Consider the following 21,596-nt stretch of genomic DNA (forward strand, 5'->3'; position numbering starts at 1 on the left):
AGCAATCAGACAAGAAAAAGAAATAAAAGGCATCCAGATTGGTAAGGAGGAAGTAAAGTTATCATTGTATGCAGATGATATGATACTATATATAGAGAACCCTAAAGACTCCACCAAGAAGCTATTAGAGCTGATAGATGAATTTAGTAAAGTGGCAGGATACAAAATTAATATTCAGAAATCAGTTGCATTTGTATATACCAATAATAAAACATCAGAAGGAGAAATTAAAAAAACAATCCCATTTACAATCGCTCCAAAGACTATAAAATACCTGGGAATAAATTTAACCAAAGAAGTAAAAGATCTATACTCAGAAAATTATAAGACACTGATGAAAGGAATGAAGGAAGATATAAATAGATGGAAACACATATCATGTTCATGGATAGGAAGAATTAATATAATTAAAATGTCCATACTGCCTAAGGCAATATACATATTCAATGCAATTCCTATCAAACTGCCAACGTCGTTTTTCACAGAAATAGAACATATAATCCTAAAATTTATATGGGACCATAAAAGACCCCGAATAGCAAAGGCAATCTTGAGAAATAAGAACAAAGTGGGAGGTATAACAATACCTGACTTCAAATTATACTACAAGGCTACAGTAATCAAAACAGCATGGTACTGGCATAAAAACAGACACATAGATCAATGGAACAGAATAGAGAGTCCAGAAATAAATCCACGCCTATATGGCCATTTAATCTACGACAATGGAAGCAAGAATGTACGATGGAGTAATGACAGTCTATTCAATAAATGGTGCTGGGAAACCTGGACAGACACATGCAAAAAAATGAAGTTGGACCACCTCCTTACACCATATACAAAAATAAATTCAAAATGGCTTAAAGACTTAAATGTAAGGTCTGAAACCATAAAATACCTAGAAGAAAATATAGGAAGAAACTTCTCAGACATTACCCGGAGTAAGATTTTTACTGATATACACCCTCGCGCGAGGGAACTAAGAGAAAGAATAAACATGTGGGATTATATCAAACTAAAAAGTTTTTTCACAGCAAAGGAAACCATCAATAAAACAAGAAGGGATCCTACTGAATGGGAAAAGATATTTGCCAGTGATATATCTGATAAGGGATTAATATCACAAATCTATGGAAAACTTACTCAACCCAACTCCAAAAAAACAAACGATCCAATTAAAAAATGGGCAGAGGACTTGAAGAGACATTTTTCTGAAAAGGACATTCAGATGGCAAACAGACATATGAAGAAATGCTCAACCTCACTAACCATCAGAGAAATGCAAATAAAAACCACAATGAGATACCACCTCACCCCAGTCAGAATGGCTATCATCAATAAATCAACAAACAACAAGTGCTGGCGCGGATGTGGAGAAAAGGGAACGCTGGTGCACTGTTGGTGGGATTGCAGACTGGTGCAGCCGCTATGGAAAACAGTATGGAGGTATCTCAAAATTCTGAAAATGGAACTACCTTATGATCCAGTAATTCCACTCCTAGGTATCTATCCGGAGAAATCCAGAACTTCAATTCAAAAATCTCTATGCACTCCTATGTTTATTGCAGCACTATACACAATAGCTAAGACATGGAAACAACCAAAATGCCCATCGGTAGATGATTGGATTAAGAAACTGTGGTACATTTATACAATGGAGTATTATGCAGCCATAAGGAAGAAAGAAATCTTACCATTTGCAACAACATGGATGGATCTAGAGAACATTATGTTAAGTGAAATAAGTCAGACAGAGAAAGATAAGTTCCATATGATCTCACTTATTTGCGGATTCTAAAGAAAAGAATAAGTGAATGAACTAATCAGAAACTGGGAGACAATGAGGAAAAACTGAGGGTTGCTAGATGGGCGGGGGGAGTGGGGGGGGGGGGGGGGGGGGAGGGGATTGGAGGGCAGTCGGTGACCACAGGATGGCCACGGGGTTTGAAAATTAATCTGGGGAACATAATTTGGTGGTTACCAGAGCGTAAGGGGGTTGGGGGGTGGGGGATGAGGGTGAGGGGGATCAAATGTACGGTGATGGAAGGGGAGCTGTCTCTGGGTGGTGAACACACAGTGTGATTTATGGATGATGTGATTCAGAATTGCACAACTGAAATCTATGTAATTCTACTAACAATTGTCACCCCAATAAATTAAAAAAATAAAAAAAATATTAAAAAAAAAAAAAAAAAATAAAAAAAAAAAAAATAAAAAAAAAAAAAAAAAAAATAAAACCCGGTGTTCTGGACTTAGAAACTAAAAAATCAGTTTCCACAAATGAGGAAGGGTTCAATAAACTTGGCTAGATCAGGACGAGCTGCAATCTATGAAGACAAGAGCAGACTGCAACTGGAAAGGAACATAAATACATTAAAACTGACTCAGCCGTGGTGGGTCCATCACACCCATAGGTGCTTGAAGGTGGGATAAACATATTTATAGTGTCTACTCAGCTCAATGTCCCCATATACTTACCACATCCTCCCACACACCCATCTCATGGGGGAGGCTGGCTCTGGGTACTTTCTTGCTGACTGTCGGCCAGAAAACTCAGTTCTTCACCATGTGGACCTCTCCATAGGCTGGTCTGTATCCTCCTGACATAGCAGGTGGCTTACTCCAGAGCAAGTGACCCAAGAGAATGATAGCATGTTCAAGAGAGAAGTGGCAGCCTTTTGTAACCTAATCTCAAAAGTGACATACTATCATTTCTACCATATTCTATTAATTAGGAACAAGTCCCTACGTCCAGTATCCACTCAAGGGGAGGCAAATTAAACTCAACCTCTTGAAGGGACAAGTAGCTCAGATTTTGTGGACATATTTTAAAATCTCCATAATTCCAAACAGTTTTCCAGTTTCCTATTCCGAGGCTTTCTTACATTTTGGCTGTGCCTCTGCCCTTAGATTACTTGAGACCCCTTCAAATATCATATCCTCTTATTGACTTAAGCTCATGTTTAAGTCAAAAGTCCTTTTTAATACCACCTGAGGGCTTGGAATCAGTAAAAATGTGAGAGATGGGGACTTCGCTGCCTTGAAGTAGACAGGAGGTGGACAGGAGGTGGTTGTGGATCAAGCCAGTTCCTACATACCACATGGATAAGTGCCCTTCAATTAGGCGTTCACATGTGTGGTTTTTGTAGGCTGAGTCATCCGCTATTTCATCAGGTTGCCCTAAAACAGGAGTCAGCACACATCTATAAAGGACCAGATGGGAAATATTTTTGGCTTCACAGGCCACATATGGTCTCTGTCGCATATTTTTCTTTGTTTTTATTACAACGCTTTAAAAATGTAAAAACCATTCCTAGCATGCAGGGCACAGGAAAGCAGGTCTGCAGGCTGGAGTTTGCTGACCCTTGCTCTAAAATAATCATAGAAACATGCTCATTCTGTCCTTGGGAAATCTTTAGATGTCCTTCTCCGTATCACCCAGGCATGATAAGAGTCTCCTTTCCATGTCTCTAATTTATCTTACTTGAGGTAAAGAACTGAGAGCCCTCTTTTCAGGTTGAATACATTTTATATAGGATTTTTCTCGATCCTTCAGGGATACAGAAACAGGTTCAAAAATTAAGTCACTAAAATGACTAATGTGGTACTGTCAGAGAAGAATTATGGACCTGCAGGGTTATGGTCTCTCAGAGAACTCATTTTGCTTTTTTATCCATCACATGAATAACAATAAGCTTCCAACAAGCAGAGTGAAGAATGTATGAACTGCCAGTAAGTGTTCCTTACTGCTCACTAAATATTGGCACCACAAAGTCTTTATAAGGCAGTGGTGATGTTGAGGGAATTTGTGTCTGATATGGCTTTTAATGGTGAAAAATAATCCTGTCTCATACTTTGACTTTCGTGTTTTCGCTGCTTTCTCTAATATCGACATGCCTCATGAATGACTTTGAATACACCAAAAAAAAAAAAAAAAGCATCCTATGTTCTTATCAGCAACTGAAATCAAAATCCTTGGATGAGAATCCTTAAAAAAAAAAAAAAGCTACATTTTAATTTTACCACAGCATTAGTAAAAATGTATTATTTAGTCCATGAGTCAATGATAATGTGTTAACATTTATATGATTAATGAATTCATACAAGAAGAGGCAAAAAAAAAACTGAAGGGAGAAATGAAAAGTTGCTCGTCACATTTAATGTTTCAAATCGTCCCAGATAAGTAGTGCTGACTTCTTATTTTACTATTATGCCAAACCCATAGCACTGCAAAATTGGTCACTCAAGTTGCTACATGAAAACATGGCAAAATCTTGCAAAAGTGGGGAGTTTAGGCTATGGATAAAGGAAGTTGTTTAAACGGCGATGGATCAGGTATATATTTCTACTTTCTAATCATAATAACTATAGTTTTATGTCTTTGTTCAACTCTTTTAAACTTACCTTCTCAGACTCATTATTAGTGTAATTATAACTGACCAAAATCATGATTTAATTTGCTTTAATAGGACACACTGAAGAGTCATCTTTTATTTTTCATACATAATGTTTATTCTTGTAATTATTTGTTCTTGTAAATGATTCCAATCATAAATTTGATAATCAGTTTTTTATTTTAACAGCTTTTAATGAGAGCTGTATATAAGATTATTCCTGCGTCTTCTCAATTGCTTCTTCCTTATATTTGCCCTTTTCCTTTCCTACTTGAGATTTGGCTTTCGGTTCAAGGATCTTTTCGCGGTCTTTGTCCGGCTTTAGTCTAGTGATAACCACTTTGCTGGGGTGAATGCCCACATGAACTGTTGTGCCATTAGCCTTGTCTCGCTGCACTCGTTCAATGTAGATGACATATTTCTTCCTGTAAACCTGGACTACTTTGCCAATTTGCTGCCCTTTGTAGTATCCTCAGACAACCTTAACTTCATCATTATTTCGGATGGGCCTGGGTCGAACATTGTACTTCTGTCTCAGCTCTTTGGAAAGAGGAGAAGACATATTCTTCCTACAAATGGGGGAAGGTGCATTGAAATGTCTTTTACGGTTCTTGCTCCAGTCAGAAGTCACAAAGGGGTTGAACTTCATTTTGTCCTCTGGCACTTCAGTGATGGCCGCAGAAGGGAAGAAGATAATCAGTTTTTGAGAAAATTATTCACTTGACATTCATTTGAATGGTTCAAGGAGTATATGCATGTATGAGTATTTGTCCAAACATTGTCATGTGATCAGAAGAAACTTATTTTTTTATCTAACTGGACATGTTTTCAATTGACATTTGCAGTCACAAGGCAGCATTCATTACAATACTGTTATTCAGGGGTTTTCTAAAGAAAACATTCACAGCATAAATATTAAAAACTCAAGGTCATTTGACAGTTCTAGAAACTATAGATCTGGAGTAAAACAGGGAAATTGGTTCCACAAGTCCAGGATCATTTGACATTTGTAATGAGAACTGGGAGAAATAGAGTAATTTATTCCAATAAGCAAACAGCCAAGAAGACAGAAAGTCCTAAAAACATTTCTCAAGCTGTTGTGGTCAGAGTGTTCTCCTGTGGTCTTCCTTACTGGTTGTACTGCATCATCCCTCCACCATCGAGCCATTTCTGTCTACTGCTCCCTGCTACTTTCACTGCCTCCTCATGGGGGTTCTGTTAGTTTAAGTGGGAGACAGCTCTGTATTAAATGACTGTCCCTAGCACCCATGAAAGGGAATAGGCCAATGTCCACCAGGCAGACTGAATTCCATTTTGAATGTATGCAGTCAGTTGCAGAGATTTCTCTTTTCATTGATCACAGGGCCTCCAATATATGTTTTTACTAAACATATTTTTGAAGAGGAGACAACTGGAATTCTTTTAGAGTTATCCAAAAAGCAGTACATTAGATAAGGGCAGACTTCTGCAAATGAACCAATTTGGCAGAAAGAACAAAGCCCATGCCAGAAAACTGTACAGCTAGGGATTCAAGTGTCTATAGCAATGTACATACTGACAATATTTAATTGTCTGTAGCCTACTCTGCCACCAGGAGAGAAGAAACATATGTTCCTATTTGTCTTTTGATGTGGCTTCTGATATTTACATTGACTTGTCTAAAATAACATTAACCCCCTAGACAAGTTTTCCCTAGTCCTTGAATCTGTTGACTAATTGTTTTAGGTGGCTGTTAAGAATGTGATTATCATCTCAAAGAGATGATCCATTGCCAGTAGATATTGCCCTTGCAGAGAGGAAAGATCGATACCATTGGTAAGAGAACATAAAGAAAAGAAATACATAGAATTGCATGTGTTGAAAGTAAAGTAAGACCCCAATACCTTTTTTTGGAATATGCCTAATAAAAATTAGGGGGGATTTAAATTCAAAACCAAGAGGTCTTGATGCTCACTCTAGTAATTATAGAAACTAGTGTTAGGTAAGAATACTGGATAATTAGAGTAGTATAGTAGTCTTGGAAGAGATGATGGTTATTAATAAGAGTAATTTACACTAAATTGATAATGACAGCTGATGCTTTCTTAAAGCACAGCTTTATGGGAAAGAAATGAGAATATTGGACACATGCAGGAGAAGGAGGAATTATAACGGGTCTGGTAATCACATAATGTATGCAGAGATGGGAGAAAGGAGGCTAGAGTTTTTCTTTTGCTTACGCTGGCCAGGAGGGCTTTCAATAGGATATATTCTTATTTGTGACATACAGAGAACAGATATTGGAAATAATTATTGCTTACCATCAGTCAAAATATACAACCCAGACAAGGTCACAAAAAAATAGAAAGTTAAACAGGAATTTCAGCAACTAGTATAACTACGCATTTTTTTTTCCAAAAAATCTTATACAAATTTCTAGACATTATTTTAGGATTTTTACTGAGCTATTTTTTTCTCTCCATCTTGGTTCCTGTTCCTATCCACCGAAACGTCTCTACTGAACATCTCATGGGCACTTGAAACCAAAATAACCCCTGTGTCGCCAACCTCCAGTTTTCCCAGGCTATGTGCTTGGGTGAAATTCCAGGTAGCGTTATACTATGGTAATTAATAGATTTCACTTTGGAGGTCGATAACCAAGGCTCAAATCCTGTTTCCATTCTCTAATAGCTATGAGACCTTTGGAAGAGTTATTGAAACTATCCAAACATTTTCTTCACCTGTAAAATGGAATATCTATCATATATATACCACAATATCTCTTATCTGGAGTATTTTAATCAATTTCACATGGGTCACTTATCTCTGCCCCTCCTGCCCCCATCCTACCCAATCCATACCCCCACAAAACAACCATGTGAGAGAAAACCTTTCATGGTTCCCTAGTTCCCTTCATGAAAGTGTCTTCCTCCTTAGCAAAGGGTACAGAGCCCTTTGTAATACAACCGCTTGTTCTTATCTGGCTTCTCTCCTTGCTCTATTCTCTTTGATGTCACTGTGACTCAATCCCTGTGACTCCCCAAACATAATGCTCAATTTCACCTCTGGGTCTTATTCCCCAACCTGTGGAATATTCCCTCTCCCCTCAGTTCACCCTTCTCCATTTGCATGAATATTTCCCACTTAGGCCCATTTTATGGCACTCACTATCTGCATTCCAGTTCCATTGACCACCCCCCAGTCTTCAAAGATGCCACTGTCTTTCCCTCATAAGGGTCTTTGGACATGTTCTTCACTCCACCTGTAACACTCATCCATGTCTCCCTTTTTTGCATCATTAATTTCTACTGATTAATTTCATGGAGTAAATGAAATTTACCTAAAGGACTTAAACTTTAGGACTTTAAGTTACCTAAAGGACTTAAACTTGTCAGCTAAAATGTCCTTTCCCTGGGAAAACCCCCTCTGATGACCTTGTTAGAAGTCCTGTTTGCAACCTGTACTTTCCTCCATTAGTATCAAGTATCAAGATGGGGGATAATATATTTGTGTAATTGTTTGATTTTAAAATGTCTTAGATCAGGCTCCCCAGAAGCTAGCCCTAAGACAAGGATTCCAGGGCAAGCAATTAATTTGGGAAGCACCAGGAGGGAAGTATGGAAGTAAGACCAGGAAGGGAAAGAAACAAATACAAGTGACTGAACAGGCATATTGTCCTGTGGGCAGCTGGGACTGGGTCCTGAAAGAGAACTCTGGGAGATGATGTAGGATGTGCCTCAGTTATCCTCCTGAGCACAAACGCAGGGTGTTAATACACCTACTCCTGTCCATCATTGGTTGAGGGCTACTTCCAAATTGGCTGCTCAGGACAAGCATCCTGTTGAGACTAGAAAAATCCCTAAGGTGGAGTGCCACAGTGTTCATGAGAAGAAGCCACTAGAATGCAGAGAAATCAGAGATGAGTGACAAGGGACGGTGGTAGGGATGTGAGAGCTTTGGATACAATATCTACCTGTTCCACTAGACTGAACTCCAGAGCCCCTTTCCTTACTAGTTATCTCTAGAGCCATGCCCTTCAATAAAAATGAAATGTGAGTCACAAAAACATATGAATTTTTTAATTTTTGAGAAGCAGTGTTAAAAAAAGTATGAAAAACAGGTGATATTAATTCTAATTCTATATTTTATTTAACCCAGTATAGCCAAAGTAATGTCATTTTCACTTGGAATCAATATAAAAATTGTTAATAAGATATTTTACATTATTTAGTGCTGTCTTCAAAATGTGACATGCATTTGACATTTAAAAAACATTTCCATTTGGACATTCTGCCCTTCAAGTACTCAATAGCCACACCGGGCTAGCTGCTATCACAGTGGGTCGCAAAGTGCTAAAACAGAGTCTGATAGAGACTGGGTGCTCAATAAATATTTGTTCAATGGTAAAGTTCTCAGGTGAGACAGTGCCTCTTCTGAGAAAGCTTCCCTGATCCCTCTGGACTGGAATTGGCTGTTTCTTCTAAGAGCTCCCACAGTTCTCCCTGCACAGGGTTTGTTGTATGTAACCTGGGTTATATGACACTCGTTGTCTCCCAGGGGAGCTCCTGGTGGGGATGGGCTCCCACCTTTATTCCTCTGTCTGTAGCACCCAGTGTCCAGAACAAAGGAAACCTCCTCAAAGTTTTGTTCAATGATGAATACATTTTAAGATAAGGTGAATTAATTACAGTTTCAATGAATTAAAAGGTAAATTTTACAGATTTATTTCATGAAAAAAAGTCTAACATTTTTCTTTCTAAAAAATATTAGTGTAGTCTCAGGGATTACTCAGCTACTGAGAGTCAGAAAAAGTTGGAAAATGAACAATACACTAACGAAGCTAAAAATGGGCTATCTGTAGCCATATATGATGAATGAAAATAAATCGTATCATACTTTGTGTTCTTACCAGTTGGTACTCTAGTGCCTGGACCAGTGGTTCTCAAAGTATGGTGCCGAGACCTGCAGCATCAGCATCACCTGGGAACTTATTAGAAATTCAGATGCTCAGCCCTCATCCAGCTCTGCTGAACAGGAACCCCACAATCTGTATTTTAACAAGCCCTCCAAGGGATATTGATGCACAGAGAAGTTTGAGAACCGCTGCTCCAGACAGAATTACTTCCAAGTTATTCTTCTAAAAGGAAAGCACTGGGTTCTAGGGAAGGCAGCTTTCTGGGCCTAAATCCCCACATGAATAAAACATGCACTCTCTCTAGCTAAAGGTGTGTGGTTTCTGCCCTTACAAATTATTTTCACATGAAATAAAAGGAATAATACGTTGAAATTTATTCTGGTGCAATATCAAATAGCTATTAAGTAATCATGTGGTTGAACGAAATTATTACCAGAATTCTGCAATTTTTAAAGAGAGATAAAAGACCTAGCCAGCACTGTTGTTTTTATGGTTGATATAAGTGGTTGTCTATTTTTATCATGTATAAGATTATAATTTGAGGACACATGTTTATAAAACGTTTATACTACATTGTGGAAACCCATACATTGCTTATCTCCTAAATTTCAAAATTTCAAATCAGAATCTTAATTTTTTTGTTTTCACCACTTAAAAGAGCATGTTTCAACATTGAAGGAACAAACTGTTGTAAAGAGGGAAAAGTGATAGAAACATGAAAAGGAAGGTTTTTCTTCCCTGGTGATGTAGTAACACGGGGCTGCCTGCAACTCCAAACATACGTGTATGGAATTGTTCTACCCTGAGGAACACCTGCACTCAGCACGTGCAAGTCTTTAACCAGCGATTTTCCCCAAAGATTCATGTGGACAAAGCAACGTGGACAACTGAAGCACTTACTTGGATATTTCTCATTTAATTCAAATACGCAACAATTATTCAAAGATACATATGATCAAATTTTATATTTTCCTGCAGATAATTGTTGCCTCTAGCCTGAATTTCACCTTCTGCAGGTAGATACATTTCATGAAACTACTCCATCTATCTTTTGTCAACTCCCAGAGGGAAAGGCTTTTGTCTCCTGAACAGTCTAATTTGTTCTCTCTCCATCATCTTAAACATTGTAGGTACTCAACAAACATTAATTGATGACAAAGATACCTAAGAGCTTTCTCATACAATGATTCTTCTATTCAAAGAACATCTTTATATACTTTATATTTTTCAACGAAAAAAAAAAAAGCAAAACAGTGTTTCGTCTTCCCAGTTTTGTACTTAACATCTGCACAAAGCACAATGTATGCCTGTTTTAAACAAATGTGTAGGCACACCAATTATATCAATTCAGAAACATAAATGACAGAGAAATGTAGTTTTTAGAAGAAAATTTAACCTTACGGCTTAAAATGAATAGCGTGCAATTGTTGTTGTGTTTAAGATAGAGCAAAGAAATCCCATTATAACGCTATTATGCTAACTTTATTCTGGTCATAATTCTCCCACTTATGGTGTAGACTCCAGGTTATGTGCATACCTGAAAAACAGTATAATCTATGGTCAATTCACCAGCCCACGTCAACTAGCAGAATGACCATTAGTATCAGCATAAGTTGATTTCTAGCCCTGGTTATACCACAAACTCATTGGAAGTCTTTGGGAAAGTTGCTTGATTCCCACTTATTGCTTTCCTAATCTTTAAAAAAAATTGCCACATTAGTATATTTCTAATTATTGTCATTCTTTAATGGTTATTGAGTGTGTGCAGGATGCTTTGTATCTCTGTGAGGTGCTGCAACCTTCCCAGGGATGACTGTGCTAATGAATAGTGTTTGTAAAGTACTTGGAAATCCTTGGATTAAAAACTAACCATATCAGAGTAAAAGTATTTGTATTATCATGCCATATGGGAGAACCATATGTTATCTATTAAGAGGGTATGTGTGATATGGAAAGTAGATCTGTGGTGCATTGCCTTGTGCTATTTTTATGCCAAGATATGCCACAAGTTTTGGTATGCCAAGGTCATACTTCAATGTGGAAAAGCCAGAGTTCAGTCCTTCAGCAGATATCTGTTGAGTTCATTATTGAACACTTGGCACTCTATGTACCACATACAAAACCTATGAAAGGGACAGTTGCATGCTACTGTCTTATGTGTTTTCTTTCCTTGAACATGTGTCACATTTAGATCTCCCTTGACAGACACATGCTTTAAAAACAATAGGTTCAATTATTTCCTCTTTGGGGACATTCTTAGAAAGAGAGAGAACCAAGATGGTCGTCTTCCCTGTCTATAATTGAAGGTTAACCTGTAGGTCTTACAAACTGTCTGTGAATGGGGCATGCTTATAATACCATCTGAGTTTATTTCCCTGAAATGGCTAAACATGTACTACTACCTTGCCATGAAGTTCTAAGTCTTCAGTCTGGATAACTGTATTATAACAAGGTCCACAGAAAATCTCCACAGGCCTGGAGAAGGGATTCCTCCTCTTAGTTAGCTGCTCCAGTAAGAACACCAAGTGGTGACAGGTACACTGTAACAAAAGCTTGGGCTCTGTGTCTACCCAACATGTTGTATGAACCCTATATTTCAAAGTAACACATTCCATTAGTATATTCCTGATAATCTAGGAATAGAAGATAACTTTCCTTTTATTCCTGATTAATTTGTGAACTAGCCATGCAAGACCAAATAAGGGAACAGCCTATTTCATTAATTCACAAAAGTTTATTGAACACCTACCATGTGCTCCTTCTAGGTAGTTAGGAAACACCAGGTAATGAAGCAAACAAAGATTGTTGCCTTGGAGGAGTTTACAATCAAATGAGGACAGATAGACATAAACAACGGATACAATACCGACATAAATTATATATCAGAAAATGATGATGATTGGAAAAAAATAAATAAAAATAAGGAGGATGGAGTGTGCGGGAGTGAGGAGATGCCACGGTTTTAAATGCAGTGCTCAGCATATACCTCATTGAAAAGGGGCCATTTGAGCAAAGACCTTGAGAACATGAGGGAAACACATTCCGGCAGAGGGGTCGGGCAGGACAAAGACCTGTAGAGAAGAGACTCTAGTGTGCTGGAGGAATAGCACAGAGGCCATTGTGTCTGGAGCAGAGTGAGTGGGGAGGAAACCAGAAAGAAGTCAGGGCAGGAAAACAATAGGGATCTTCAGCATACAAGGCCTTGTTGCCTTTGGGTGTTTAGAGCATTTGAGCAAGGAAATGGTATGATGTGACTTACATTTTAACGCAAACCATCTGGCTTCTAGGTTGGGAGTAGACTTAGAGGACAGCAAAGCACATTGGAAAACATTGCCATAATCCAGGAGAGAAGTGACGGAGGCTGCACCAGGGGGTGGTGAGAGCAGATGGACTCTAACTACTTGTGCTTCCTACCCATCAACACATTTGACTTTTAGGAACCATTGTGTGTGATCAAAGAGATGTGACATTTTAAAACTAATCCACCATTTAATGATGTTCAACCAGAGGCTCAGATAGACACCATGCCTTTTCTACATCAAGAACTAAAATATGGTTCAAGCAAAAAAATGATTACTGCTTAGTGGGAAATGATATTTCCTCCTTAATCCTTTGGCAAGTGTTTGGAGCCTCTAATGGATTTCAGGTACTGTGCTGGGTGCTGAGGATACCACAGGAGGAGCAAGGGCATCTCACAGCTGAGGACTTACAACTTAGCTCTCAAGTGTCAGAAAAAGTCACAGGAATCTGCAAGGCAAGGAAGAGAGGCCTCAGGCTTTGGCATAATCTGGACCTGAGTTAAAGTCCCATCTCTGACACTAATTGTGGAACTTCAGGGAAGTTACTTGACCTCCTACAACCTTGATTTCTTCATCTGTAAAAATGTAGATAAAAGTCTAACTCAGTAGAACTATTGTAGGATTCGTGGTAATCGGTATGAGGTGTGTAAGTATGTAAGTGCCCTGGTGCCTAGGAAGAACTAACCTTTCTTCCCTCCTTCCCTCCCTCCTTCTTCCTTTTTCTTTCTTCCTTTCTTCCTAAAGCCATTAAGAAGGGTTAAGCAAGTGTTGTGCTGGAGACCCTGCTCGCTGTGCCATTTGTAGTGCTGGGCGGCCTGCAGGGTCTCTAGTCCTGCTCCCCACATAAGAACGCAGGGTATGGTGAGGCCAAAAAGGAACACCCACGGAGCCATAGGTAGGGGAGTCATACCACTATATTCTCTCTGGCGGCTGGTAGAGACGAAGGCAATAGTAGCCACACCATCCGCAGTCCGCCATTGACTTCTCTGCCTACCAACCAACCAACCAATCAATGCAGCCCCGCAGTTACATCAGTAGCCAATTGGCCAACCGATTACAGCTGAAGGCCAACCAATCACAGCTGATGGCCATTCACTACCCGAGCCAGCACCTCCCCACGGGAGGCGGAGAGGCTGGAAACAGCTCTCTGGGACTCTGTCCCCACAGCAAGGTAGGCATTGACATTGAAAGTTGTGGGGGAGGTGGTAATCACCCAGTGCAGAGCTGGGCCAGGATTGGACAGGCATGGCTGTCTCAGATTGAAGGAGATTGAAGAGACAACTAAATGCAATGTGTGATCCTCGATTGCTATGAAATACATTATCGGAAAATTGGCAAAACTTGAATGTCGTCTGTGGTTTAGACAGTATGAATGTCATTAATGTTAATCTCCTCATCTTGATGGTTGCATTTTGGTTCTGGAAGAGAATGTCCTTGTCTGAAGAAAATACACACTACAGTATTCAGGGTTGATGGAGGTGTCTAGATAGTGATTATGACCCCAACTTTCTCTCAAATAGTTCAGAAAAACAGGAAATTCCTTGTATTGTTGTAACTTTCTGTTTAAAATTATACCATAATAAAAATATCTTTAACATTTAAAAAAACAAGTCTGGAGTTATAACATTGCACTCACTTGACATAAATGTCAGAAGAGCCCAATTCTCCATGCCCTTAGTGTTCTGTGTTAATCTGTGTTAATCTGTATAAGATTATAGCTTAGTTCTTCAGCTACCATTTTCCCACATTTTTACTGATGTATAATTTAAATATCTGAACCAGACACAAATATTAGTTGCTTTTCCAATGAGGCGGTAGTGGGCATCAGTTGACTGGGTTGAAACCCTGCTGCTGTCACTTGCCTGCTGTGGGATCTTAGGCAAATTATTTAACATCTCTGGATCTCGGTTTCCATATCTTGGAATGTGGATAATAATAATGCCTACATCATTATTGACTTGTTATGTGAATTAAATTTGATAATCTATGTGAAACACTTAGACACTGAGCAGAACATAGCCAATATGCAATAAATGTTAGCTGGTACTAATTAGTATTATCTTGCTGCTTACCGGGCTCTATTAAATGAAATATAAACATCATTCATAGCAGTACCTACTCTTTGAGAGCATTTTTCCCTTGTATGAACTAAATTTATTTTTCAAATGTGTATCTTCTAGAGAGTTTCGGAATGTATGAGATAAATATGTAGGTAGGTAGTAAAATACACAATTAAACATTAAATTCTTAATAAATTAAGAGTACTAACTTAAAAAAAGTCATTGAGCCTTCCTGAGCTGAGAAAAATTATTATACCATTTTATTAATCAGCTATTATCACAATGATACCCTGTGACAAATCACCCCAGAATGCAGTACCTTACAACAAAAATGTGTGTCCATGTGATCATAGGCTTGCAGGTTGACTGTGGCTCAGCTGATGTAGGTTGTGCTCAACTGGGCAGTTCAAGCTGTGAATTGCTTGGGCTTTGCTCCAGACTATGGCTTGGATTCAACTCTGTTCCAAATCTCTCATCCTCTTTAAACCAGTGCTAAGGGACATTACTTTTCTTTTTTTTTTTCTTTACACTTTTTTTTAAAATAAATTGTACATTTATTAAAGTTCTCTACTTATAACTCACTTGTTTGCAAAACTATAACTGTAACTGCCACCACCAGATATGTAGTGTAGTGGGGGTTTTTTAAATATTATTTTTCAGCTGACATACAATATTATATTTAGTTTCAGGTGTACTACAAGGTGACTAGACATTTACAACACCTACGAACTGATCACCTCAATAAATCTAGTACCCATCTGACACCATACATAGTTATTACAATATTATTGACTATATTCCGTATGTATGCCAATTGTATACCTTGCATCCCCATGACTACTTTGTAACAACTAATTTGTACTCCTTAATGTCTTCACCTTTTTCACTCACCTCCCCAATCCACCTCCCATCTGGCAACCAACAAAATGTTCTCTGTATCTATGAGTTTATTTCTGTTTTGTTCTTTAGACTCCACATATAAGTGAAATCACCTTGCATCTGTCTGACATGCTACACTCAGCACATCCATCCATGCTGCCACAGATGGCAAGAACCCATTCCCTTCCATGGCCAAGCAATATTTCATTGTACATATTTACCATCTCTTTTCCTTATCCACTCACCCCTTGATAGATAACCAGGTTGCCTCCATATTGTGGCTTTTGTAAATGATGCTGCAATGAACATACAAGTATGGATGCATATGTCCTTTTGAAGTCATGTTTTGGATTTCTTCAGATAAATACTCAGAAGTAGGATTTTGAGTCCTTTGTCTCTTGTTATAGCCTTTGTTTGAAAGTCATTTTGTCAGATATAAGTATTGCTACTCCATTGTTTTGTTGTTGTTATTGTTGTTTTTGTCTTTGTTGTTATTTGTTTCCATTTTCATTAAATATCTTTTGCATCTCTTTACTTTCAGTCTGTGTATGTCTTTTAATCTCAAGTAAGTCTTTTGTAGGCAGCATATGTAAGGTCTTTTTTTCTTATCCATTCACCCACCCTATGTTTTTTATTGGAACATTTAATCCATTTACATTTAAAACAATCATTAATAAAAATGTAGAAATGTAGTCATTGACATTTTGTTATTCATATTTTTATGTTTTTTTTGTTGTTGTTGGTTTTTGTTTTGTTTTGTTTTTTGTCTTAAAGACGTCCCTCTAAGATTCCTTGTAATACTGGTCTGGTGGTAATGAACTCCTTTAGCTTTTTCTTGTCTGGGAAGCTCTTCATCTGTCCTTCAATTCTATATGACAGCTTTGCTGAATAGAGTAACCTTGATCTTAGGTCCTAACTTTTCATCACTTCGAATATTTCATGTCAATCCCTTCGGGCCTCAAAGTTTCTGTTGAGAAATCAGCTGAGTGTCTTCTGAGACCTTCCTTGTAGGTAACTAACTGCTTTTCTCTTGTTGATTTTAAGATTATCTTAGTCTTTAACCTTGAGCATTTTCATTATGATGTGTCTTGGTGTGGACCTCTTTGGGTCCATCTTGTTTGGGACTCTCCATGCTTCCTGGGCTTATATGTCTTTCCTTCATCAGGGTAGGGAAGTTTTCCATCATTATTTCTTCAAATAGGTTTTCGATTCCTTGGTCCCTCTCTTCTCCATTTGGCACTCCTATGATGCAAATGTTGTTATCCTTGATGTTTTCCCAGCGACCCCTTACACTATCCTCATTTCTTTGGATTATTTTTTCTTTTTGCTGTTTCGATTGGGTGTTTTCTAGTATCTTGTCTTATAAATTACTGATTCGATCCACTGCTTCATCTAATCTGCTTTCAGTTCCCTCTAATCTATTTTTCATTTCAGTTATGGTATTTTTCATTTCTGACTTGTTCTTTTTCATTTTTTTATCTCCATTTTTATGTTTCCTATCTCTTTGTTGAAGTTCTTCCTGATATTATTGATCATCCTTATAACCAGTGTTTGGAACTCTATGTCCAGTAGATTGTTTGTCTCCATTTTGTTTAGTGCTTTTCCTGGAGATTTGTTCTGTTCTTTTGTTTGGGACATGTTTCTTTATCTCCCAATTTTGGCTGCCTCCCTGTATTTGTTTCTATGTATTAGGTAGGGCTACTATGCTTCCTAGTCTTAGTAGAGCGGCCTTATGTATTAGGTTGTTGCAAAAGTAATTGTGATTTTTGCAATTATTTTTAAACTTCTAAACTGCAATTACTTTTGCACCAACCTAATAATATGTGTCCTGTGGTGCCATGTTATACAGTATCTCTGATCATCTGAGGTAGGTGCTCCAGGTGGGCCCCTTGTGTGTGTTGTATGTCCTCCTGCTGTATTTGAGCCTTGGTTGCTGTTTGCATATCAATGGGAGGGATTGACTCTCAGGCCGATTGGTTGTGAGGACTGGCCATGACTACAGTGGAGGGACTGTTTGCCGGGGCTGGCCCTATATAGCAAGATTCACTTTAGCAGGGCACTGGTGCCTGTCCAGTCTCTCCTTTGGGTCCTTGGAGGCAGTTGGATGGTACTCCAGTTCAACTGAAGCCAGTCACTGGGCATGCTGGCCCCTGAGCCTCCTGCAAAGGGCCTCACCATCAGCCGATTTCATCAGAGGCCTGTACCCTGCCTGGGGCCACCTGGCATGAGCCACAAGGCAGTCCACAGATGGCCACTACCCATGCTGGGCTTCAAAGAAACTCCAGAGGCTAAGCCAGGAACTGAGGCCAGCTAGCACAAGTGCTGGGGTGGTGGCTCCTCAGCAAGAGGCATGGGATACAATGAAGCCAAATGCTGTTTTGGGGGGGGTTGTAAACCTTAGAGAGATTTTTTTAAGTCTGGAGCATGAGCTAAGACAAGCCATTTGTATAGAAAATCCACTGGAAATGGGTAAGTCTGCAAGTTGGGTGGGGCAGGATCTCAGGGAATCACCAGGGCAGGGTGAACAGTGTTAGCTAGATTGAAGGAGACTCAGAAATGGTGGCCACCTGCATCTGCACACTGGGCAGGGGAAGGGCCCAACAGAGAATCAATGGATTCTCCCAGCATTTCTGTCTGGGAGAAAGCTGTCTCTCCAGACTTCACCCTGAAGTCTGACAATTCAGTTTCTCTCTGTATGTCCCTGGTTCTTTCAAGCTGCTGTCCAGTGCTGGAGCTCAGAGTGAGTGAGTTCATCAGTGAGCAAGTCTGTACAATGGCCCTTTAAGGGGAACACGTGGGACACCAGCCATCCTCCATCTCACTCAGCCACAATCTCTGTTGTTTTTCACATCTAGAATTTGTGGGAATTTCTCTTCCTGGCCCTAGAACCTTGGGCTAGAGCCTGATGTGGGGCTGGGACCCCTTACTCCTCAGGAGGGGGACCTCCACAACTGACATATCCATCCCAATTTTTAACGGTCACACATGGGTGTGGTGAAATCCCATTCTGCCTCTCCACACCTCCTACCAATTTCCAAGTGGCTTCTTTCGTATATCCTTAATAGTAGGCCTTCTGGAGAGCTAGACTTCAGATGATTCTCAATAATGATTGTTGTGTAGTTTAGTCATAATTTTGATGTGGTCGTGAGAGGGGGCAGGCACAGCCCCCTCTCCACCATCTTGTCTGTAAAACAACTCTAAGGGGCATTTTTTAACATAGCAAATTTCAGAAGCACAGCACCAAGTCCAATTATGCAGCATATTTAAGCCCTTTACTTACATTATGTCCACTGACATTTCATCAGCAAAATCAAGTCACTGGGGTCAAGCTCAACATCTAGAGGGTGGCAATTATTCTCTTCCGGCAGTTGGAGTACACTGAGTTATATAACCCATTACAGGGAACTGAAGAATTATGATCTATAATCCTGTCTACAGACCACTATATTTGAATTGTCTATGCTCTATCCATGTCCAGAAACCTTGGGACCTTTATAAGAGATGGCAATAATAGGCAGCACACATCAGATTGTTTCCCTAGTAGCAGAGATGGATGTGCTCTGATTTACTTCCCCTTTCTCTTCCTATCCACACGCATAATTCACAAAAGGAACCACAGATATCAGAAAAGTAATTTGTGGCCATGACATTGAGATTTTGCCCCTTTAAAACTCTCATATAGAATTAAACACATTCTTATCATCATCCAACCAATAGTGCATATCTTTCACTTATATGAATCAATTTTGCAGCAGGAGTCTCATTTTTATTTCTATAAAATTTCTGAAATATCTTGCACATAGTTTATGCTCAATATATATGGGTTGAAACAGTGAGGATCAGGGCACTAATACTGGAGAAACAAAAATGATGCAATTACTAGAATTCTCACATGTTTACTGTGCTTTTGGGCATGGGAAAGTAAAACATTGTGTGACACTCCACATGAATGCTATGTAATTTATTATTTGAAGTAAATGTGTGACCTTTAGGTGTATTAGCTAAGAGAATTTAGCTTCTGTGTGACATTTTTTTAAAACTAACAAAATACCGTGCCACTTCCTTATATTTCTTAACGTTTATTATAAGCCTTTTAAATCCCTTCTAAAAGACACAAGTTTAGATCTCCTCTTTACTTAACTTTTATTGTTTATGTGTTTCCTGTGAAGATAGCTAGAAAGACAAGGCTGATTAAAAGAAAGCTTGTCCTTATCAAATATTTAAGGATAACTGTGTGATGGGATTTTTTCTTCCTACCAGTAGAAGCCTACTGTTTCACTAAGAACTCACCCATTTGAGGCATTTAAAATGAATGGAAAGTTATAAGCCAGCCAAACTATCCTTCTAGAAGAGAGTGAAATGAATGTTAATCTAATTGCCCAAGAATGCATAAACTGGGCTTTGAAAGCAAGGCTTCTACACTGGTTCCCCCTGGTGGATTTGAGAATGCATGTTTTTGGAAATTGATGAAAACAGTACGTGTATACTTGAACTTTTCATTTGAGTACATGTTACTCAAATGACAAATCCAACATTCTTCTACAATGCATGCTAATGTTTCTTGAGTTTGCTTCCCAAAGGCAGAAGTACGGTAACTAGAACACTGTGCAGACAGGACTCAAAATAGAAAACAAGAGCATGTCACTCGGGTAGCCCCATTAGGGAGTGGGACATCATACTTGTGGATAAAGGTACAAAGCCAGTAATAGTAGATTAGGAAGCCAGCCAGACTGGTTTTTATTATTATAAAGCTGGACTCTAGGGTCTGACCATGAATTTACTTCTCATGCATTTAGAACTGCCCATGACTTAATCGTTTCTTTTTCCTTTCTTATCTTCCTCTCTTCACAAGAAAACGTTTTGCCCCCAATTTGGAGGAGATGTGGTAACCAGACTAATTTTAAAGGCAGCCTGTCACTGCAGACTCCCTATTGTGAAATCACTATTAAAAGGTCTGTGTGTTGGGAGAGATGGAAAAACTGGCAGATTTTTCTTGACTGACTCTGAGTATACTTGGTGAGAGGAAAAGGGGAAATACTGACCTATGTTTTTGACGCATGCTGTGCACCAACTTAGCCTTGGTAAGGGAGCAAGAGCAGCAGTGGTGGCTATTTCCTTCCTAGAGCAAAAGTCAATGCCATCACCTACTCAGAGAACTGGAAGAGAGAAAATGTCAGATCATCATGTGGTACTTGTAAAAATGCCACTGAGACAACGTACGATTTAGGTAGCTACAGAGCTGCCTCAGGTTCTCATATTAAAAGTTAATACATGCATAGAAAAAATGTGGAAACATGTACATCAATATTTACAAAGATCGTATATTTTATAGTGAAAAACAACATAAAGAAGAAAAAGTTATACTGTGTACACAATAAAGTCCCCCATGACAAATGGTGTAGTACAGGGCAGTGGGAATTCTATCCATACTTATGTACTCATTGATAGTATTCCTTCCCCAATTGAGTGTTACTCTTTTTTATTTATTTGTTTACTCTTGTCCTTTTATTATAAACTTTTTCTTTCATCCATGCCAATTCTGAATGTTTTTCCATCTGCAACTCTCTTCAATAGGTTGTTTTTCAGAGATGTTTGGGGAAATGTTTCCCTATTGCTTCTGAGGCTGTTTTTTGTTTTGTTTTTTTTAGCTTTAGTAGTTGAGTCCTTCTCTGGGGAGGACTTGCCATCCTCTTGCCGCTAGATTAAGAAATGGTACAGAGAGCAGATAGTGGGTCAAAGCACTCAAGCAAAACACTGTTAAGTGATCTGAGCCAGGCTGTGCGTAAGGAATTTTGAAAGGGCTCAGCTGGGCCATCTTCTGCTCCTATTGGCTTTAGCTGAGGTCCTCATTTGGCTGCATTCAACTGGAATCTGGGATAGTTTGAAAAGTAAGGGAAGGCTTCATCCACGTTTGGCCCCTCAGTGCTCTGCCACATGGCCCTTCTCTCCCTCCATGTTCCTCTCTCCATTCAGTAGGCTATCCTGAGTGCCTTTACAGTTGGTGGCTGGCTTCCCATAGAGAGAAGTGGAAGCTACTAGTCTTCTGTGTCCTTGGCTTGGAGGGCCCAGA

General features: G+C 39.0%; 1 protein-coding gene and 1 pseudogene across 2 annotated transcripts in view; one reads left to right on the plus strand and one right to left on the minus strand.

Moving 5' to 3' along the window:
- MACROD2 (mono-ADP ribosylhydrolase 2) overlaps positions 1-21,596 on the plus strand; it is a 2,095,255-nt gene that overhangs the window by 1,951,932 nt on the left and 121,727 nt on the right. The gene's annotated exons all lie outside the window — the stretch shown is intronic.
- On the minus strand, positions 4,609-5,043 carry LOC117015899 (60S ribosomal protein L26-like; annotated as a pseudogene).

Source organism: Rhinolophus ferrumequinum, chromosome 23 (genome assembly GCF_004115265.2).
Source record: "Rhinolophus ferrumequinum isolate MPI-CBG mRhiFer1 chromosome 23, mRhiFer1_v1.p, whole genome shotgun sequence".
NCBI classification, from domain to species: Eukaryota; Metazoa; Chordata; class Mammalia; order Chiroptera; family Rhinolophidae; genus Rhinolophus; species Rhinolophus ferrumequinum.